Source organism: Rhipicephalus sanguineus, chromosome 8 (assembly GCF_013339695.2).
Source record: "Rhipicephalus sanguineus isolate Rsan-2018 chromosome 8, BIME_Rsan_1.4, whole genome shotgun sequence".
NCBI lineage: Eukaryota > Metazoa > Arthropoda > Arachnida > Ixodida > Ixodidae > Rhipicephalus > Rhipicephalus sanguineus.
In genome coordinates this window covers 148,943,181-148,964,134 of record NC_051183.1, presented here as the reverse complement: position 1 = coordinate 148,964,134, position 20,954 = coordinate 148,943,181, and the positions used below count along the sequence as shown (strand labels likewise).

Here is a 20,954-nt window from a genome sequence, read left to right as displayed (position 1 = left end):
GGAAGCGCTCCAACGACATGGTCACACATGGTCACCTGCGAAGTGAGCCGATGACGGCGGAACAATGATTCTACGGTGATGAACTAAAGTTCCGAGTCAGACGACCAGAGCTCGGAAAGCTTGAGAGCGAAAATCTCGCGCTCGCGCGGTTTTGGCGATGATGACGGTATCTGATGGGAAGTCATGACTTTCTGGCTTCTGGAAAGACAGCGAAGACTGTGGTGCTCGAGATCCTGGCGCCTGAATCAAGTGAAAATTCAGCAAGCGAGAGTGATCGGGCGAAGTCAAGGCCACAAATTCGTGGAAACAGACAGACAGACGTCGATGCTGGGAGTCCAAAAATTATGCATCTTTCTCAGCCCTTTGTTCAGATGCGAACAGCAATAGGCGCAGCCATCTCGTGCTTGCTGTGTCGTCATCGCCTTCTCCTGTTCGGATTCTAGTGGCACGTACTAGCACGCTGCATATTCTATGAACACCCGTTGTATTCAATCAATCAATCAATCAAATCTTTATTTCAGTTTGTACATACAAACTAGGGATGGCGAGAAAAAAGCAGCGAATTTTACGCCGCTTGACGAGCCTGGCCATCCTTACATGTCAGCAGTAGGCACAAAGCAGAAACAACCACTGTACAGAGAGTTCGTGTAAGTATCCGTGCATGTGCAAAAAAACTAATAAAAAACTAAATAAAAATAACGACAAAAAGACCTATGTGTCATAATTGGCAACAGTACTGTGAGTGTAAAACAATAACATAAATTGATACAATATAAGAAGACATGAAAACATTTGATATTATGGTGGCACAGATTGCCGAATAATGCTACTGCGAATGGCAGAACGAGACATAGTATTTAGGCAGTCATAAAATGAGGTATTCAAGAACTTTGGCACAGTATAACTCAACATAGAAAAACCATAATTTGTTCTACACTTTGGTAATACGTAACTACTTTGTACTCTGGTGTCATATGATGAGTGGCGAAACACAAGTGGAAATACCTCCAGCCACAAATTCTTGGAGGAAACCCGACGTTTCGAGACCGGCTTGGTCTCTTCTTCAGGGGTGACTGTGCTGATCAGGGGGGCTTCGTCGCAGCTTGTTTTTGGCTCCGCCTTTCTCTTTCCCTCACGTTCCGGAGGCCGTGCACGTAGATCGGAGGCATTGTTCCGAGGGACCGGTTCACATTCGCAGGTGTGTTCTGGATGTGCCACGACTCGAGTAAGAGCCTCCTTCCCAGATTCCTTTCCGTTTCTATGATGGAAGCGCCCTCGAAGTCAATTTTGTGGTCGTGCTTCTCGCAATGCTCTGCAAGGGCACTGCGTTGTATTTCCATCTTTCTGACGTCGTTTTTGTGTTGGCGCATTCTTTCCGGGAAGCACTTACTCTCGCCTATGTAGCTCGCTGGACAGTCAGCACATGACACTTTGTAGACCACGCCCTGGTGTTGCTCCCGGGATGGTCGATCTTTCGGCCGCGGTAGTAAGCGAGCGAGCGTTGAGGCCGGCTTGTGAACCACCGTGACCCCCGCTTTTCCGAGAACCCTGGCGAGCTGTCCGCTAGTTCCCGGAACATACGGGATGACGACTCGTTGGGCTGGTTTCTTCGATACCATTGTATCCGGTGGGGTGGCCAGCGTGGGAGGAGGGTCACGTGTGTTGTTCGCAGATGCGTCTCCGCGGTGGGGAAGCTGATCTCTCGGCATGCGGCGTGCCACACGGCGGATGAAAGCTGTCGTGTATCCGTTCTTTCTTAACTCGGCCACGACCCTCTCTTCTTCTCTCTTTCTCTCTCCTTCTGATGTGCAGATGACTCTTGCTCGTGAAAAGAGTGCCGACACCACGGAAGCTTTGTGGGCAGTGGGGTGACTCGAGGTGAAATGCAAATACCTGCCGGTGTGCGTTGGTTTTCTGTACACCGAGAAGGTCATGCGTTCGCCTTGTCGTCGTACTAAAACATCGAGGAACGGTAGCGCTCCGTCTTGTTCTCTTTCCACCGTAAACTGGATTGCTTGGTCGACGGAGTTAAGATGTTCGAGGAAGCTGTCTACCGCTGTCCTCTTTATGATGCAGAAGCAGTCGTCCACATTCCTCACAAATACTTTCGGCCTTTCAATAAAGGAACGCAGTGCCGCCTCTTCTACGTGCTCCATTGCGATGTTCGCAGCTGTAACGGAGACGGCTGCTCCCATCGCGGTCCCGTTGGCCTGTCTGTAGAAGTCCCCGTTGGCACTAAAGTATGTTCCCTTGAGGCAGTACTCCAGTAGGCGGCACAGCTCATCGGTGCTCAGGCAGGTTCTTTCACTCAGGAGTTCGTCGTCATTCAAAGCTGCCCGTGCGCAAGACACCGCTAGTGTTATGGGCACGCTGGTGAACAGGGACACGACGTCGAACGAGACGAGGCACTCATCACTGCTCGCGGTCACTTCCTTCATGCGCTCCACGAAGTGGCTGGCGTTGCGTATGTGGGTTGGTGTTTTTCCCACGAGCGGCGCCAGAGTCCGGTGGAGATATTCGGACAGCGCACGGAGTGGAGAAGATGTAAAATCCACGATCGGACGTAGCGGGATGGTGGGCTTATGGATCTTTGGAAGCCCGTAAAATCCTGGTGCAGAGCCGTTCCTGCAGATGAGCTGGAGATAGATGGTTCTTGCCTCTTGGTGTCCTTTGAAGATATCCGCCAGAAGCTTGTTCAGTTCCCTTTGGACTCTTGGTGTGGGGTCTTTCGTGAGCTTTTCATAGGCCGGGCTTTGGAGCAAATCCTGAACTTTGTCGTCGTACGCCTCCCTATCAAGCAGGACCATCGCGTTGCCTCTGTCGGCCGGGAGGATGACAATCTTCTCATCCTTTCGGAGCGCACGGATCGCATTGCTCTCCTCTCTCGACAGGTTGTGCTCACGGCGTTTTTCTATTTTTGATAGTACACCGATGGCCTTGAGACGGATGTTCTCTCGAATTCCACTGTCGAGTCTCCTGATGCCTTCCTCGGCAGCCGCAATGATCTTTGGTAGTGGCGGACACGTCGTGGTCGTGTTAAAATTGTGTCCCTTTGCCAGCACGTCGTGCTCGGTCGGGGAGAGTTGTCTGGAGGACAAGTTGACGACGAAATTTCCGTTGACCGGACTGCGGTGGCGTTTCCCTTGAAGCGTCGCAAGCTTGCCTTTGTGAGCTGCTTGTTGCTTCCGAGCTGTTGTTGCAGCCACATCCCGCGCGAATTCTTCCAACGACGGAAAGATGTTGGGCATTCGATGTTGTAGCTGTCGTCGAAGGAAGAACAGGTCTAATTCCTTCTTCTTGATCACGCTGTGGCACTCATGGATTCGGGCTTTGAGCAGGCGTCGTTCAGCTTGTGCGACGATCTTGATGTTCTCCGGAACGTGAGGGAAAGAGAAAGGCGGAGCCAAAAACAAGCTGCGACGAAGCCCCCCTGATCAGCACAGTCACCCCTGAAGAAGAGACCAAGCTGTTCTCGGAACGTCGGGTTTCCTCCAAGAATTTGTGGCTGGAGGTATTTCAACTTCTTAATTCTTCCACCCAGCCAGACAGACTTCCGTCGAAATGTTTACATTTAAACACAAGTGGTACAATTTTAGAAAAAAAGGAATCATTTGTTGTTGCGATTGTTTTCTAAAAACATGCAAATCTGCAGTCGAATAATTGGTTTACAGGTACTATGTTATATTGTCGGAAGATATGCTTTGTGGGCGAATCATACGACCCATTTACAATTGTGCGGAGCATTTTCTTTTGCAGGGTTTGTTTGACAACGTTGTATTGCACCAGACTAGCAGGCAATAGCTGATGTGGGAATAAAACAATGCATAGTACAAAGTAAGCTTAATTTTGGTTGGAAAAATATATCTGTTACGCGAAGCGATTCCTGTTATTCCAGAGAGTGTTGAAGAAAGATTATTAACATGTGCATCCCATGACATTGTATTGCTGAACGTTATCCCTAATGATTTAAAGGTGTCTACGTACTCGATGACGGTGTCGCCTAGGTATAAGGAGGGCCGTAGAAATACTTGTTTTCTTTTAGGAAGGAAAAGTACTGCTTTCGTTTTCTGTTTGTTTATTTTGAAAGAGTTAACTGATGACCACATGGCAAGTTGTGAGAGCGCGTCGTTTGCGATTTCTGCTAAGTGTTGTATATTATTGGAAGAAAAAAATAACCTGGTGTCGTCTGCATATATATAATGTATTTCGCATGAGTGCTGATGTTAGGAACATCATTTATATATACATTGTATAGAAGTGGCCCCAAAATGCTACCCTGAGGGACGCAATTCGGAATGCTTAGAATCTGTGAGGCGTAATAGTTAATGACTACGTATTGAGTGCTGAAGAACGGACACGTCCTATGCTATCGTGGCTTAGCTGACAGAAGAGAACTAGGAGTGGGGCTCCTTATTCATAAAGATATAGCTGGCAATATAGAGGAATACTATAGCATTAATGAGAGGGTGATATGTATCGTAATTAAGTTTAATAAGAGGTACAAGATGAAGGTGGTACAGGCCTACGCGCCTACATCCAGCCATGATGATCAAATGGTTGAACGCTTCTACGAAGACGTAGAATCAGCAATGAGTAAGGTAAAGACACAGTATACTGTACTGATGGGCGACTTTAATGCAAAGGTAGGCAAGAAGCAGGCTGGAGATCATGCAGTTGGGGAATATGGCATCGGCTCTAGAAACGCCAGAGGGGAATTACTAGTAGAGTTTGCAGAACGCAATAATTTACGCATCTTGAATACCTTCTACAGAAAACGGGCTACTCGTAAGTGGACGTGGAGGAGTCCTAATGGCGAAACTAAAAATGAAATAGACTTCATAATGTGCGGCCACCCGGGCATTGTACAGGATGTGGAAGTAGTTAACAAGATCCGATGCAGTGACCATAGAATGGTAAGATCTAGAATTCAACTTGACGTGAGGAAGGAACGGCAGAAACTGATACGCAGGAAGCCGATTAATGAACTAGCTCTGAGAGGGAAAGTTGAGGAATTCAGAGTTTCACTTCAGAATAGGTACGCGGCTTTAACCGAGGAAACCGACCTTAGCGTTGACGCAATGAATGATAATCTGACTAGTATCATCAAGGAGTGTGCAGTGGAAGTCGGGGGTACAGTTGTTAGACAGGACACTGGTAAGCTATCCCAAGAGACGAAAAACCTCATTAAGAAACGTCAAGCTATGAAAGCCTCAAATGCAACAGACAAAATAGAGCTGGCGGAGCTTTCGAAGTTAATCAATAGACGTAAAGTAGCCGACATAAGAAAGTATAATATGGAGAGAATTGAGCATGCTCTAAAGAACGGAAGAAGCCTCAAAGCTATGAAGACAAAACTGTGCATAGGCAAAAATCAGATGTATGCATTAAGGGATAAGGAAGGCAAGGTCACAAACAATATGGATAGAATAGTTGAGGTAGCGGAAGAGTTCTACAGAGATCTGTACAGCAGCCGAGCCATTCAGGATGATAACGTAAGAAGGAGTAATAGCGCAGAGGAATCTGACATCCCACCAGTATTGACAGGAGAAGTAAAGAAAGCCCTAAAGGGAATGCAAAGAGGCAAAGCAGCTGGTGAGGATCAGGTAACATCAGACCTGTTGAAAGACGGTGGAGAGATTATGTTAGAGAAACTGGCCACCCTGTATACGAAGTGCCTCTCGACGGGGAGGATACCAGAATCTTGGAAGAATGCCAACATCATCTTGATCCATAAGAAAGGGGACGTCAAAGACCTGAAAAATTACAGGCCCATAAGCTTACTGTCGGTTGTCTACAAGCTATTTACAAAAGTAATTGCTAACAGAATTAATACGACATTGGAGTTCAATCAACCAAGGGACCAGGCAGGATTTCGTACAGGATTCTCAACAATAGACCATATTCATACTATCAATCAGGTGATAGAGAAATGCGCGGAATACAACCAACCCCTATACATAGCCTTCATAGATTACGAGAAGGCATTTGATTCGGTGGAGACATCAGCAGTCATGCAGGCACTGCGGAATCAAGGCATCGACGAAGCCTATATAAACATAATGGAAGAAATCTACAGCGGATCCACAGCCACTATAGTCCTCCATAAAGAAAGCGACAGAATCCCAATAAAGAAGGGCGTACGGCAGGGAGACACGATCTCTCCAATGTTATTCACCGCATGTTTACAGGAGGTTTTCAGGGCCCTAGATTGGGAAGAGCTAGGGATAAGAGTCAATGGAGAGTATCTCAGTAACCTACGATTCGCTGATGACATTGCATTGATGAGTAACGCGGGAGACGAATTGCAGCTCATGATTACTGAACTGGATACGGAAAGTAGAAGAGTAGGTCTGAAAATTAATATGCATAAAACTAAAGTAATGTGGAACAATCTTGGTAGAGAACAGCGCTTTGCGATAGGTGGCGAGACACTGGAAGTTGTAAAGGAGTACGTCTACTTAGGACAGGTAGTAACCGCGGAGCCGAACCATGAGAGTGAAATAACTAGAAGAATAAGGATGGGTTGGGGCTCATTCGGCAAGCATTATCAAATCATGAATGGTAATCTACCACTATCCCTCAAGAGGAAGGTATATAACAGCTGCATCTTATCGGTACTTACCTACGGAGCAGAAACCTGGAGACTTACAAAGAGGGTTCAACTTAAATTGAGGACGACGCAGCGAGCGATGGAAAGGAAAATGATAGGTGTAACCTTAAGAGACAGGAAGAGAGCAGAGTGGGTCAGGGAACAAACGGGGGTTAAGGATATCATAGTTGAAATCAAGAAGAAGAAATGGATATGGGCCGGGCACGTAGCACGTCGGCAGGATAACCGGTGGTCATTAAGGGTAACTGACTGGATTCCAAGAGATGGCAAACGCGTGAGGGGGAGACAGAAAATTAGGTGGGTAGATGAGATTAAGAAGTTTGCAGGTATTACGTGGCAGCAGAAAGCACAGGACCGGGTTGATTGGCGGAACATGGGAGAGGCCTTTGCCCTGCAGTGGGCGTAGACAGGCTGATGATGATGATGATGATGATGACGTATTGAGACCGTGAACCCAGGTATGACTTTAATAGGTTAAGGGCGTGTCCACGTACACCATAGTGCTCTAATTTCGCAAAAAGAATGTCGTGATTCAAGCAGTCGAAGGCTTTGCTGAAATCAACAAGAATACCAGAGTTAAGAGCTGTGTCTCAAAATTTTTTAATATATATTCCTTTTGAACAAGTAGCGCATGCTCCGTAGATGTGTTTTGCGTAAAGCAATATTGACCATCAGTTATTACGGAATGTTTAAGAAAAAAGCCGTTGAGACGAACGCGTATTAGTTGCTCTAGCCCCTTAGAAAAATACGGAAGAATAGACACTGGCCTGCAGTTTCCCGAAATGTTCATGTCTCCTTTTTTATAAATCACGGTCACCCTGGCTAGTTGCATATCCGCAGGGAAGTGAGCTGTTGTAAGTGCGGTGTTATATATGTATGTTAGACAAGGAGTAATTATATCCAGAACATACTTCACTGGCCGACTTTCAATATTGTGCGCATCAAGACTAGAGGTATCTTTTAACTTTCTGCATATCAAAAAACTTCCGTTTCATCCGTTGGGGCAAACAACAGGGATGGTATTAGCTTGTCGCCTAGAAAACTAGAGATTCCAGCATTGAAATCACTGTGGCCTACCTCAGAGAAAAAATTATTAAATGAGTTAGCGAGATGAGAGCCGGACGTTTCGTTGCCTTCAATTAGTAACCTTGTGATATTCCTGCCATGCGTGTTTCTATTTAAAAGTATGTTTAGGCATCTCCATTTTTCTTTTGGCTTTTTAGAAAGATTTTATGGAATAAATTATTGTAATAAGCAGTTCTAGCTACCCTAATTTCTCTATTGAAGCGGTTACGCAGCGATTTGTACTATGCTAGTACGTCTGCGTCTCTTGTTTTAATGAACATCGCAAATATCTTGTGTTTTTTTTTCACTTGTCGGGTAAGCTGACTGGCCATCCAGTGTTTACGAGCATTCTTAGATGCATTTATAGCAACAATGGGAAAGCACTCGTTGTATAATAAAAGAAAAATTTCTGGGAATTTGCGGTAAGCACCCTCAGCTGTGGTTTCTCTGTATACGGGAGCCCAATCTACTAAAGCAATGCGGTTCCTGAATTGTTCGAGCCTCTCTAAAGATATACGTTGCCGCTGAGCCTTTGCATTTGCTTTTGAACACATTTGCTTTTCCAGAAACAAGAAAACAGGCAAGTGGTCACTTATATCGACTGCAATGAGGCCCGAAAGGAGCGCACTATCGCTATTAGTAATTATAAGGTCTAGCACCGAAGAGCAAGTAGCAGTGATTCGTGTAGGACTATTAATTACATTGTGAAAACCGGTAGCCTGGATGAGCAATGACAACTGTTGCTGCGCTGGGCTGGAAGTGCTCATATCTATGTTGAAGTCTCCAGCTATACAAGAAGAAAGTTTTTCTGAATTGAAAAAGAACATCTCGCGTTCAAAGTAATCAAAAAATGTGGATAAGTTTCCCTGAGGGCGGCGATAAAGGACAGAAAATGTTTGACAGGCCGACTTCACAGTTAGCATTTCAATATCTGCGTTACAAAAGCAGTGTTCAGATAACAGTTGACACACTTACTTGTTTTTCACCAGTAGGGCGACGCCTCCCCCACGTTTGGCTGTACGGTTAACTTAAAATTATTTATAACCGGGCATGCGCGGAACATCAGTTTCCTGGCGATGTCACGTTTCGGTTAAACAGATAACGTCAAACGAGGTTGTTAAGCCTGCGAAAAAATAGGTCAATTGATCAACTTTGTTCACAGGAGATTGCATGTTGAAATGTATTATTTTCAACTCATTTTTCTCTGTTCCAGCATGTGTATTAAGCTGTGAGGGCATGAAAAGAGGTGTGGTACCCGGGCAATTTTCCAGAGGCGAGAAAAGAACAAACAAGTCATGCATGAGTACTTTGACGTCGGACTACGCCATTCTCAACAAATCGGCTTGACAGTTGATCAGAATGACATCGGAAGTCTCCGTTTTGCGTACTAGTATGCTGCCGTTCTTTGTCCACACGTATTTCTAAGACTACCATTCATGATTTGATAATGCTTGCCGAATGAGCCCCATCCCATCCTTATTCTTCTAGTTATTTCACTCTCATGGTTCGGCTCCGCGGTTACTACCTGTCCTAAGTAGACGTACTCCTTTACAACTTCCAGCGTCTCGCCGCGTGACGGGAAGACAGAAAATTAGGTGGGTAGATGAGATTAAGAAGTTTGTAGGTATAACGTGGCAACAGAAAGCACAGGACCGGGTTGATTGGCGGAACATGGGAGAGGCCTTTGTCCTGCAGTGGGCGTAGACAGGCTGATGATGATGATGATTTCCAAGACGTTTCCCTTTTCCTTCCGATGGCTGCGCCAAGAAGGCGTTTGTTATGTGGTGCAAATTGTTCATTGACGTAGATCCGCTCTTTGGGCCCCGTGAAGCCAATATCAGTAGTTGACAGGTTTGCTTTCTTTGCTGCCCCAAGAAAAAGGTTTCGTTTCGTTCGGGTCGTGAATCTGTAATTAGATTAGCATCATTACTGCTTTTGGTCTTGACGCTATGGGCGATGTCAATGTCTGCTAGGTCGAGAGGAACCTTGACAGTCTGGGCAATTTTCAAGGCCATCTCAGCGGCTCTGTCCTTAACGATGAGTGGCAAGCCCTTTATATTTATATTGTTGAGCCTGCTGTATTGTTCTAGTTCTAGGATTTTGCTTTCAGCTTTAGTTAGCCTTTCAGCTAGGTCCTTGTTTTCTTGCCTCAAAACAGCACAGTCCTCTCTCCTCCTCTTGACCTCAGCAGTCAAAGTTTGTAGCTCTGCCAGAGCGCTTTTGAAATCATCAGCTGTTCTAGAACAAAATGTTATGCTCTTATTCAGCGTGCGGATTTCGGCGCGCATTTCGCGCTTGAAGTCATCAATAGCCTTTACAACATCGGCCGTAGAAGGCATGGTGAGCATATATTACAAAACAAGCACTCAGTCGGCAGTGGCAAAGACAAATGAAAAAAAAAAATGAAGACTTCAAATAACAGTGGTGTACACCTGTGTACTGGTGCACTCACCTATGCAGCACAAATAGCATGGAACAGTTAGTCGCTTGCTCAACGTGCCACCGCCACTTTCCCTTCTGTAAGGTTCAGTGTTGCTTCATGTGCCTGAAAATAATTTTATTCTCGTACTCCAACGACTTTGCCCACCGATACAAAGCCGTGACGGTAGGAGTTCGTTGACAAGCGATAACACTGTTGCCGATAATTCCGACGCATCCTAATGCCGGGCCAACAGATTACTTCGTACCATGCAGCCTTCCTGCCATGTCAACACGTCCTTTGTAAAACGTGCTATGAGCAGTGCTTGATCAACAAACTTTACGAATGTCCACTCGACAGTGTCCAGTTTCGTGAAGACGCTCAATGCATAGGCTTTGCTGTTGAAATTCTGCTTACGTGGAGGATACGCATGTCCCGTTTTCTATTCAAAGAGCTCGTCTTTGTATGTTATGCAGAGACAGTTGTCGTGATTAACTCTAAAGAAGGGATGCGCGATTTAACGTAGGTGGCTCGCTTCAGAAATATTATCAGCTTGAGAGCATACAGCACTGGGAGTGTCGGTAAATATCCTTTCCAAAAGAAACTGTACACTGAGATAATGCAAGAAGAGACTGGACAAAACGCTTTGTCTTATCTCTTCGTTTTCTTCGTGTCAATTTCGCGTGCACATTCTCTCCGTAATGATTACATTGCTACTAGAACGGTGCACACATTGTACCAGCGGTGTTAGAGACGTGAACGACAAATAATAAATGGAAATCGAAACACTTGATAACTAATTGGTTAAATTGTGGAAAGCGTCAAGCGCATAGACGTAGCAGCTGTTTAATGTTGAACGCACCTTCTTCAAAGCCACTGTCAGATGGTATTTCGCAGAATTCCAAGGTGTCGAAACGCAAAAGAGCGAAATGTGAGAATCTGTTGGTGTAGCTGTACTATTTCACGGAATGTGGCTAGCGATGCAGAGCACCAATAGAAGTACTCGTACTCTCAGGGCGGCACTCATGTTACAGCAACTTCAATCAAGGCCTCCAAAATTTCATAGCGCAGAATTTCACTTTTTGGAGTGTCCAGAGCTCGCTGGTAACTGCGCATTTTTCCCGCATAAACATTAACAACCATTACGAAGATTATTATTTAAATAATAGACAACTACCGGCAGCTGTCATAGGAAAATAAAGAACAAAACAAAAACACGTTTTTATTTTGATATATATGGCAGAAACTTCGAAATGCCGCGTTTTGCCCCTTGCCCTAATTTGTTCTCAAGGAAAAATTGTAGCGCAAAGGAACACACGGACAGACAAAGAGCAAGATTGTTACTTTGCGCTACAATTTTTCCTTCAGAAGTCATGAACCAACTGGCCCAACAAAACGTTTTGCTAAGCCTTATTTTGGCCCGTCTTGCCGTTATCTGTTTTTTTTTCACCGACCAGCTTGGCTAGCTGAAAACCTCCGTATTCCACGGGGTTACATCATACTGAATTTGAACCAAACAAGGTATAGAATGTCAGTTCTTGCCATTATAACGCATCGTCTACAGCAGGGGTCGGCAAACTTTTGAGGAGAGGGGCCGAGTTGCATAAAGTGGGGGAAGGGAAGAGGGCTTTGCAGGGAAACAAAAAATATTCGGCGAATTGACAATAATGATGTAAAAAACTTGAATAGAAATCACGTTTGTGTTCTGCTCGCATGTCACAATGTCGGGTTTTATAAATATAGCAAATAATATACGCTCTTTGAATGCGAATTTTGGTGCTCAACATATTTAGCCAACTCGCAAGTTTCTACATCAAGGTTGCTCACCGACAGACGCAGGAAGTCGCGGAGGTGTTTATCGGTTAGCAGGGAAGTGTTCATGGATTAGATAGAGGACGTGAAGGGGAGGGGGGGGTCCTGGCGTTGAGCCGGGGGCCATATAATACCGCCCCGTAGGCCGCAGGTTGCCGAACCATGGTCTAGAGGATATATGAAAACCAGGGGTCGGAAACACCCCTTGGCTTGCGGGCTGCAGTTACGTAATTGTCCTTTAAATACACCAGAGATATTGCGTAATTCTGCACCGAATGCTGAAACTTTTATGAGGCCATACGATGATATTAGAATGTAAGAATTGTACTAATTAGGTAATGAAGTATACGAATATTTTATTTTTTCAAAACTGGAAGGTGTGGAATATGTTGAATTTAATCACACTGTCATTCGGCAGGAATTGTTATATACACAAGGTATAACGTACGCAAACATACGCGAACGCAGCCGATTTAATATTTACTACGGTGTCGATCATTGTACTGTAAATACAATTTTTATTTGTGTTTTGCGTTGTCACTTTATATATTCTTTTGATGTCATATGTGCTGCGAATGGTGCCGCCTTGACTGAAGTTATGTCATACCTGTGTGCGAAGCGAAACTGAGTATTTATAAAAACAGAGGTTATATTTTTCAACTCAACCAAATGCCACAATTATGCCAAAATTTGGATCGAAGTAGTGTCTGTACAAGTTTTAATGCTGTGGTGCGCAAAGGAACGAAACACGAAGGAAGGCAAACGAAACACGGCGTTTGCCTTCCTTCGTGTTTCGTTCCTTTGCGCACCACAGCATTAAGATGAGTTACCAACTCACCCAGCAGTCCGTACTTCTCAAGTGTACAAGTTGATGAAATTTCCATCTATCTAAATCGCAACAAATTCGACCACAGTCGGTGAAGCAGTAGTTTTATAACACCTTTTGGCATTTTGAACTTGTTCGTGCATGAAATTTTGAGTTTGATCCAAAGTGTGTGCGTTGTCAAGTCTAATTCCCTTTTTCGTGAAGTAATAGTTGAGACGCGAGAAATCACATTTAAAAAACCAGCATCTTCTATTACACGACGAGTGATTGCAAATTTTATGCAATTTTTGGATACTTTCATAGTAACTCGGTACTCCTACAGCACATTTGCTCTATTCCAGGCAAAATGCTGGAACGAGGACAACGGCTGCGAGACGATAACGAATCGTTCCGACATACTCAAACACTTTGACGAAGACTGTGTCCATCGCTCAACGCGTTGCGGTGCCTTCAATTTACACATATGCGTGGATGAGCGTGTGGTGCTGCTTTTACATTTCGCCGCACCCCTGAAGTCTGGAGCTGGTCTCGAAACGTCGCGACGTCGCTCTGTATATCTCCGGCGTAGACATGGCGCTGCGTAGCCAACGGCTGGGAATGGCGTCAGAGAAGACAATAGGCCTATTTGATCCGTGATTTCAATCTGACTCTGGGCACCAATCGGCGCTGGAATTTTTCACAACTAAGTGATCGCTCTTTATTCTGCCGTATCTATCGCGTGAGCGAAACTGATCGCCATTGAAGGTGACGGAATCGATTGCGTCCTATATACCGCGCACGAAATGTACCGCGAGGGCCGGCTTGGGCGTCAGCTCAGCTGTGATTTGTGACCACCTGGATATAGGCCGCCATTGTCGTCGGCCGCCCGGACGCTCGCTCACCGAGGATTCGCCGTGGTGACGAGCTGCGAGCTCGCGATATTGGGCAGAGGCCTCACCGCTGTTCTTCGGCTCGTCCAAACGCATTGCGGTCGCCGGCAACGAGATCGATTGTATGTCGCGTGCTTGAATTGCACCGGCATGGGGTGGCGGGTGCTTTAGCTAGCCGACTATATCTGCGCTTCGGAACTCTGTGGAAACTGGTCGGCATTAGCGTCGGCTTCCTCGTCGCTTGCTCGCAATCTGCTCGGCGCCGTTCAAGGCGGCGGCCCCGCGTTCGCTGGTTCATCTGCTCGAGATTCGCTGGCGCTAGCGGCGGCTGACGGGCTTGTTCTAGCTGTGCGATCAGGCTCGTAGAAAATTCGCCGACTCGTTGGCCGCACGGTGGTTGGCAGCGCCTTGGCGTGATGGCTGCGGCTGCCGCACTTGAGTTGTTGCGCTACGTGGCTCGAAATGCGTCTGTGATGACGTATGACATCAAGGCGAAATTATTTGTATGCCATAATTTAGGCGCGTGTTTTCCTTTCACCTCGCACGTAAGGCACTTTCACACCGAGCGCGGATCAGGCAAGCGGAGAGGGGGATCCGGAATGCGGACGCGGATTATCCTCAAACGCGGAAAACCCGCGGCCGCATGCCCTGATCTCTCCCGGGCCGATTTTCTCCGCGCGTATAAGTTGGCCGCTTTGACCGCAGCCAATCAGGGCCCCCCGAGGCGCACACGCGCAGTATTGCGTAGTCTCGCAAGATGGCGACACGTACACCGTGGATTCGTGGCTTGCTCCCTCCGCACGGCGCAACGGGCTGAAGGCAACGCGGTCGGTCTGAACAGCCGCGCACCCTCGCGGCCTCTCCGCTTTAAAAATCCACTTGCTCGCTTGCGTGCTCCGCGCTCGGTGTGAACGTGCCTATATTTGCCATGTGCGTGCGTTTTCATGCTCTCTGTGTCACGTGTGACTAACTATTTGCAATCATTTACAGCGAAAGCTGTTTTGAAATCATTTCACCGGCCGTTTTTGGCGCCGTAGTTGTCCGCCGCCGCCGCCGCCGGTGTCCGTAACCACTATCGCTCGAAATAAGAAAAAAAAACGAAATAAGAAAAAAATTCCAGGATGAAACGAGGTTCGAACCTGGGCCCTCTGCGTGGGAGTCCAGTATTCAACCTCTGACCAATGCCGGTGCTTGAATCTGCTTTGCAAAAAGGTCCTATACAGGCTACATGTCGGGAAGGAACCACATTAACATATGCAATATAGCGTGGTAGAGGAGCAAAATAAACACCAAGCGTCGCACAACGCGAATTCTGTAATCAGGCGTCACACAATGCGAATTGCGCAACGAGGAGGTTGTTGAATGCTTCCAACCCATTACAAAGGGCTCCGCGATAATTCTTCATCGTCATCAGGCACAGCATCAACAAAGTGCGCATAATGCCTTACATGCGTTTAGCAGGTACCACGGCTCTCCGAAGAATGACGAAAAATGGCATAATGCCTGCTTTCCTACTTCTCAAAAATTACAATGATTTATAGCATAGTGGGTTCCTCGCAAGTGCACTTGTATTGGTTGCCAAGGAAGCCCATAAGCGCATGATCCATTTCCTCGGGGTCTCAGTAAAGTTCTTCGCCCCCCCCCCCACCTCTCTCTCCCATGACAACGTATGTTATACGGCGTGGCGGGAGAGGAACATAGCGACCGGGCGTCACCTAATGCAAATTACATAACTGGTGGGCCGTTTAAAGCTTCCACCCCATTACAAAGGGTTGAGGCGTAATTCTTCATCGTCATCAGTCGTCGCGTCAACAAAGTGCACATAATGCTTACAGGCGTGTAGCTGGTGCCTCGCTTCTCCGCAGAATGACGGATAATGGCTTATTAGGTGCTTCCGAACTTCACAAACATTGTGATTTATGGCGTAGTGAGTACCTTGCTAGTGTACTTGTATTAGTAGCCCCAAGAGAGCTTACAACGGTGCTTTAGAAACGCCGCTCTTCCAGCTTCCGCTGTGACTGTGCTGCGGTTTCAGCGCAGGCCTGGCGTTTTTGTGCTTTGCAGGATGAAGCCGTTGTCCAGAACATGCAGGATGATGTGTGCGCTGCCGTATGCAATACTAGTTATCTGTCGCTTCCGTTGGAGCAGCTACACAAAAAGGACTGTACGAGATATGACAACGCGGCTGGGCCTGTAAGGGACCTTTTAAAAAGAATTAAATGATAGAAAGCAAAAACTTCATATGCATAGAGAAAAATAAAACGTTTCATTGTCTCACTTTTGTTTCTCGTTTTTGCTTTCACTGCGGATTCAGTGATACACGCATGACTAAATGTCTTTTTAAAGGCGAAACATTTCTAAGCGAACTTCTGCGACTTTGAGCGCATCTATCTATCTATCTATCTATCTATCTATCTATCTATCTATCTATCTATCTATCTATCTATCTATCTATCTATCTATCTATCTATCTATCTATCTATCTATCTATCTATCTATCTATCTATCTATCTATCTATCTATCTATCTATCTAGCCGCCTACGACATTGTGCTCTCCTGGTCGTTACGTTAATGGGATGTATAGCAAAATTGGTATGGCATAACATGACTATGAAGAACCTAAATGACTGGCCATAACATGAAAGTTATGACATATATGTCATGTACAGTATGATTTACATGACGTCGTCTGGGGGATCTCGCGGGTGTTTAATTAAATGTATATATACCAAAACTGGTATGACAGAAGATTGCTGTATGACAAACATACAGGAGGGGTGGTAAGATGAAAATCATGACATGCATGTCATGTTCCGCATGACGACGCTGCCATGCTTATGGTGCGCTTGCGGCTGTTTCGCTAGCATGACATGTCCCAAATTTTGTATTGCGTGGCGTGGCTGAATTACGAACATAAATCACAGGTGGTAACATGACGGTCATGACATGCATGTAATGTAGGGCATGATCTACATGCCACACTCACGGTGCGCTCGCGGCCTGTACGCTCGCTTGACATACACGAAAAATGCTGTTGCGTGAGGTGACTGTATCACGAACATGAATGATAGGTTGTAACATAACAATCATGACATGCATGTCATGTACACCATGATTTACATACCACGCTCATGGTGCGCTCGCGGCTGGTCCGCTACGTTAGTATACCCAAGGATTGGTATTTCGTGGCCTGACTATATGGCGAAGATAACTGACAGTTGGTAACATGAAAATCATGACATGCATGTCGTGTAGGGCTTCATTTAGATGCCACGCTCATGGTCTGCTCGCGGCTATTTTGCTAGCTTGACATACACCAATATTGGTATCGCGTGACGCGACTGTATGGTGAACACTTAAACAGAAATGACAGCGTTTAAGACGCAAATGATAACATGCATGTCATGTACGGCATGATTTACATGACACCGTCTTGTTGGTATGCTTCCGGCCGTTTTGTTAACTGGATATACGCCAAAACTGATATGGCGTGACATGAGTGCGTGAAGAACGACAGGTCATGCATTGTATATAACAGAATATACGTTGCATTATATAAACTATTCTACATGAATGCATGCATGACAAACATGGGATATATAGTGATCTCTGCTGGCTGCTTCGCATTACATCGATTCCCACAGTGCGTCGGATCTAGGTGTACATGTGAGGACCTAATGTCAGTCCATTGAGGTAATTTCTGGGGACTAACAGTTAGCTGCTCGGGGACTAACGGTTAGACCCGTACCGTTAGCCCTTAAAGGAAATAATGGATGTGGTAGCCCCATTAGTCCAGAAAGGAACGAACCACACACACTTTTACCGCCCTTTTGCCTTTGAGTGTGTCCTCGGTGTTCCTGGGTAGAAGTGTCAGTAACCCGTGGCGCATACCCGCATACCGCGACCCGTGGTATACAGGTATTTGCCAAACGTGTCTGGAGGAAGGGGTTTGACGACGTAAACGACGGGGTTTTCATATTATTCATGTCATGACCACACAGGCATATTCGCCAAACGTTCTTACCCCCATATAGATATGTGCGCCGGACACAAAATCACCGGCGGCGGGGCGCCGGTGTTTCGATCTCCAGCAGCGGCGCGTGAACGGCGCGGGGTTCATCGGACCGGCGGCGGCGCGGGGGGGGGGGGGGGGGGGGCTAATCAGTGAACGCGATAAGCACACGCCGTAATGTTACATGAACGAGGGCTAGCAGCTAACTCTTTTTGATCCGATCTCACTTAACTCTACAAAACGCTAGTGTATGGCACTACGGCCGCTTCCGGGAGAGAAGCGGTTTGCGGTCAGTTTGTCGTATCAGTGGTCCGAGTGCGAAGCAGTCAGATCACGACGCTCACAGCGTGTAGAAGGTATGTCTGGGGGATGTCTGCCGAAATAGCGTGCGTGCCAGCGCTCTTGACCGCGCCCGTATAGTCAAAGTTCACAGTTGCTGCTCGAGTTACGCAGTCCCTCTCCCCAGACATCCCTTCCTGCTCCTTCGGCCAGCAAATGACGGGCGGGGCGTTTCCTTCTGCTTGAGGGGCAATCAACGGCAGGCCTCGCAGGCGGGTTGATGTTATTCCGTGTGACGAAGATAACCAGCTTGTTTCATCTCAGCTTTAGCCATGTTCCTTGCCAACGCTCGCTAGCTTTCATTCGCGGGTAGAACATACAGCAGTGAAGTAGAGAGGAGGGCGAGTTGGAACTGATGCATTTTGAAAATTTTTCAGCGCTCGTCTTGTGTCCTCTTCTTCGTGCTCCGTCCCGTTCGCGCCGAAAAGTTTTCAAAATAGAACATACAATGCGCGGAGCGATGTTATCGATTTAGAGTTTATACGGAACATGAAGGCGATGGTGAAAGCCTGTCCTGAGTGTCCATACAATTGCTAACGCAATAAAATATATACGAAAAACCGTCGAAGCGGGCTCGCCCTTTTCCTGGAAAGCTGCATCGTCTCCGCTGTAAAGAGTTCGTCCGTTGGAAGAATCATATAATCCGTCACATTTTCCATTGGTTTCGTTCTCGCCTTCAATACCCTTCTTACAGAGGACATCTTGCCACTTATTGCTTCCTAAAGCAGGCGTGCAATAGTCAGCACTAAGCGTTGAACCTATCAGGAATTCGCGCTTGTCGGCTACAATCTGTTATCTCTGCATGCGCGGTCACAAACGCACAAAATGGAGCGAAATCAGTTAATCGCGCACGATAGCCGTGCGAGAGAGGGAAGAGCGGGTGGGCGGCTGCATAGCAAAGCAGTGTGGGAGAGAATTCACAACTGTTATTTCTTGTATATGGACCAGTCGAGTGTATGTACCCTGATGACATCACGTGAATCACTGTTCTGGCATCACGATATGCACCAAAAGACAAGAAACGCCAAGAGAGAATAACGCGCTCGTTTTTTTTTTTTTTTTCAGAGGCTGTTAGGGGGCCTTTTACAAAAACAGGCCGTGCAAACACGGACACAGGAGAGTAGTCAAGACACCAGAAACGCCGCTAACAACTGAAAAATCACACAGCGGCGGAAACGAAGGTAGACACAAATATTTACCTGCGCATTCCCACGTAAGAGGCCAGGGGCGTGGCCAGAAATTTTTTTCGGGGGGGGGGGGGGATTCAACCGTACTTTATGTATGTTCGGGCGTGCGTTTGTATGTGCGCGTGTATATATACGCAAGCAAAACAGAAAAGTTTCGGGGGGGGGGGGGGTTTGAACCCCCCCCTGGCTACGCCCCTGTAAGAGGCCGTATACCTATCAATCAAGTACGAGTAGTGGTCTACGTGAGAGATAGCTATTCGCTCTCTCGAATTTTCTCCTATGTCCGTGTTTCCACGTCATGACTTCATAACATGAATACCTACCAACTAGCTCAGCTATATTCTAAGTTTGCCATTCACTTTACTTCTGTATTTATTTATCAATTTACTCGAGTAGGAATGAAAGGAAAAAGTGTACTAACGCACCGAGACATATATATATATATATATATATATATATATATATATATATATATATATATATATATATATACAATATTAATGAGAACTAACAGACAATAATGCCAAGGAAAGTATAGGGGATGTTTTTTTAGTAATAAATGTAGGGTAATTGTGAAGAAAGAAAAGTGGACGAAAAGATAGCTTGCCGCGGGCAGGGACCGAACCTGCGACCTTCGAATAACGCGTCCGATGCTCTACCAACTGAGCTACCGCGGCGGCCATCCCCCCGTCCACTTTATAGGGTATATGTGTGCATTTAAACGTGGGAGCGTCAGTCAGCGCCGCCAGTAGCCATGACGGCGAGTGTGGAACACTCTTTTTCTGCCTTGTTGGCGTCACGTAGCACGTGAACTTATTACGAGCTGGCAGCTGACCAATAATCCCTCGCATACTACCTGAAAGCATCAAGTCTGCCAGAACGAGACCCTCGCTATGAATGAAGGAAAGAAGGATTAATTTCAAGGGCTCGTTTTCTTTGTTATACACAATATTAATGAGAACTAACAGACAATAATGGCAAGGAAAGTATAGGGGATGTTTTTTAGTAATAAATGTAAGGTAATTGTGAAGAAAGAAAAGTGGACGAAAAGATAGCTTGCTGCGGGCAGGGACCGAACCTGCGACCTTCGAATAACGCGTCCGATGCTCTACCAACTGAGCTACCGCGGCGGCCATCCCCCCGTCCACTTCATAGGGTATATGTGAGCATTTAAACGTGGGAGCGTCAGTCAGCGCCGCCAGTAGCCATGACGGCGAGTGTGGAACACTCTTTTTAGGGGCGAAGCTCCTTATAGCGGTACCCGTTCGTCCCTCGTAGCGTAGTATGTAACCAGTCTTACGCTTTGACCTGCAAGGTGGTGCCGGTGGGAGATTTTTCCTTTGCGTTGTTGAACAATAAAAAATTCGCAGCGTTAGCTAAAAGCCGACTTCTTCTGTCTCTCATTCCCATTAGCAGCCATTCTTTACCTCCAAGGTAGTGCCTGGTGAGATTTCTCCTGTGCGTGATTAAACAATAAAAATTTTGTTCAGAACGACGTTGATTGATGAAATAAACCAACAAAAGACGCCAGATGTTTTCTAAAAGCAAAACGAAAAAACGCCAGATGTTTCTAAAGCACAACGAAAAGACGCCAGCTGCTTCACGAAAGACGCCAGATGTTTTCTAAGCAATGGTGTTCTAAACAATGAAAATTCACAGCGTACATGTAAAATTAAAGTGCGCTGCAAGTCGTCATAACTCATCGAACCTTTAGTATAAACGCGCCCGATCCCACGTCGGTGATGTTGTACTGGGCAGAATTCAAGGAAGATTCGCGGTTTACCGAAGAACCTCCGCAGCTTCGCCCACTCATC

General features: G+C 46.3%; 1 pseudogene; it reads right to left on the bottom strand.

Moving 5' to 3' along the window:
- Nucleotides 1–792: 792 nt before the first annotated feature.
- On the bottom strand, nt 793–9,690 carry LOC125759505 (uncharacterized; annotated as a pseudogene).
- Between the last annotated feature and the right edge of the window lie 11,264 nt (nt 9,691–20,954).